We start from the raw sequence: 2,001 nt of genomic DNA on the forward strand, positions 1-2,001 counted from the left end.
GAGGAAGAATGTCAGTGGAGGTATGTATATTTTGGAAGTTATCATTTTCCTAAACTGAAAATGTATTTCCAAACATACTTACCTCCACTGACATTCTTCCTCCCCACTAAGAGCCGGTGTTAGTGATCGGAATGAGGTAAGTCGTGAAAAAGTGATTTTATTGTCTGCATACAAGACTTATATACAGTACCTGTATAAAAGGCGTGTGAGGCCTGGTGTAAAGTTTTGCAAATTAGATATTGCCGAGAGCAGTCGAGTGGAGTATATAAAGACTGGAGCGAGTGAACACAACGTTAGTTATTAGTGTCAGCGGAGGTAAGTGTGTTTGGAAATACATTTTCAGTTTAGGAAAATGATAACTTTCTGTAGATACAGCCTAAAGTCCTATTTGCCCTGCCATTAGCAACAGCACATTTCTTGGATGGCTTTTCTTCCATAACATAAGTTTAATCCAAAATAAATTATATTTATAATTCAACTTGTGATGTCCCACATGCATTGCCTTACATTTATTATAATTAAAAGTCACCTGCCATTTATTTGCCCAACTCACCAAGTAATCCAAATCCTTCAGTAAAGCAGTAGTATCCTCCTCACAGCCAGCACAACACCCAAAACTTTAATACTAGTCATCAGCAAATTTAAATAATATACTGACTATTCTTTCATGTATGCCATTGATGTAAATCAAAAAACGCAAAGGTCCTAACTATAAGCCCTGAGGTACTCCACATGTAACTCTCATCCAGTTATATTGAACTCCATTAAAACAACTCTCTGCTTTCTTCCATCTAGCCAGTTTTCTGTCATATAAGCCAAGTGTCCCCCACACTTACAGAGATAACTTTTTAAAAGAGATTTTTATGTGGCACTTTGTCAAACGTTTTCTAAAAGTCCAGATACACCAAATCCATACATTCATCTACATAAACAATAACCTCTACAGAGAATGTCAAAAGATTAATAAGGCAAGATTTTCCCCTTGTGAAATCATGCTGAATATTCAACAAAATTTTAAACTTTATTAGATGACTTTGCAAAACATTTTTTATCAGACTTTCAAGTCTAATAGGTCTATAATCACTGAGACAATTTTATTCACCTCCCTTGAAAAGTTACTGAAGGAAGTGTTCCAGAATCTTTGAGATGCCCATAGATTACCATTACCTATTGATTGTTAATTTATGAGAAAAATAGTTAAGTCTGAATTTGTACTTTAATCTATTAGAACTAATTATTCTAATGGAGAAGTTTCAAAATACTAACTAGTTATGTTGTTAACAATATACGGAAAGCCAATGCAACCTGGATGATCAACTGGAATTGTTATGTAAAAAAAAAAAAAAAAAATGACTATATTGCTTTATCACACAGGACATTTCTTTAATAGTTCTAAATGAATGTACCTGGTTCAAATAAAGTTGATAATCTTCTGATATTTCCAATACTCTTGATTTTCCTTGTTATTCAATGGACATTTTTACACAGCATAGAGTTAAAAACAACATGAATTTGAAGTGGTCTACCTGAATCATTGTAGTCATGAGCAGTACTTACTTCTGGCATGTGAAGTGGATGGACAAGTTGTGTAGGGTGAGGATAAAGGGCAGCTGGTGAGCTAGCCCCTGCAGCATATACTGGATGAGTCCCTGGAACATACTAGTAGAAAAAATACAATACATGCTTTAATAAAATCTACAGAAGAGTGCTTGATATGAGCAAAATATTATTCTATTAAATAACATCATAGTTAATAGTATTTAAGTAAACTTTAATATTGGCTAAGGCTGACTAACTCAAGTCAATACAAGATGTAAAGGTTCTAATATATCAGAATGTTAAGAAATTTTTACTGACTAGGTCTTGAACACATGACAAGGATACAAGCTTGATTATAAAACAAAGAAGGTCTTACTGAGGTTCCTGAAAGTTGTAATTGTGTACATCTGAGCTGTAAGGTGAGGCATTAAGTGTTGACCATTAGGTAGTAAAAGGTGTTAG

General features: G+C 33.9%; 1 pseudogene; it reads right to left on the minus strand.

The window, feature by feature from the left end:
• The window catches only part of LOC106461477, a 102,194-nt pseudogene that overhangs the window by 5,385 nt on the left and 94,808 nt on the right, over positions 1–2,001 (minus strand).

Source organism: Limulus polyphemus, unplaced genomic scaffold (assembly GCF_000517525.1).
Source record: "Limulus polyphemus unplaced genomic scaffold, Limulus_polyphemus-2.1.2 Scaffold967, whole genome shotgun sequence".
In the NCBI taxonomy this organism is placed as follows: Eukaryota; Metazoa; Arthropoda; class Merostomata; order Xiphosura; family Limulidae; genus Limulus; species Limulus polyphemus.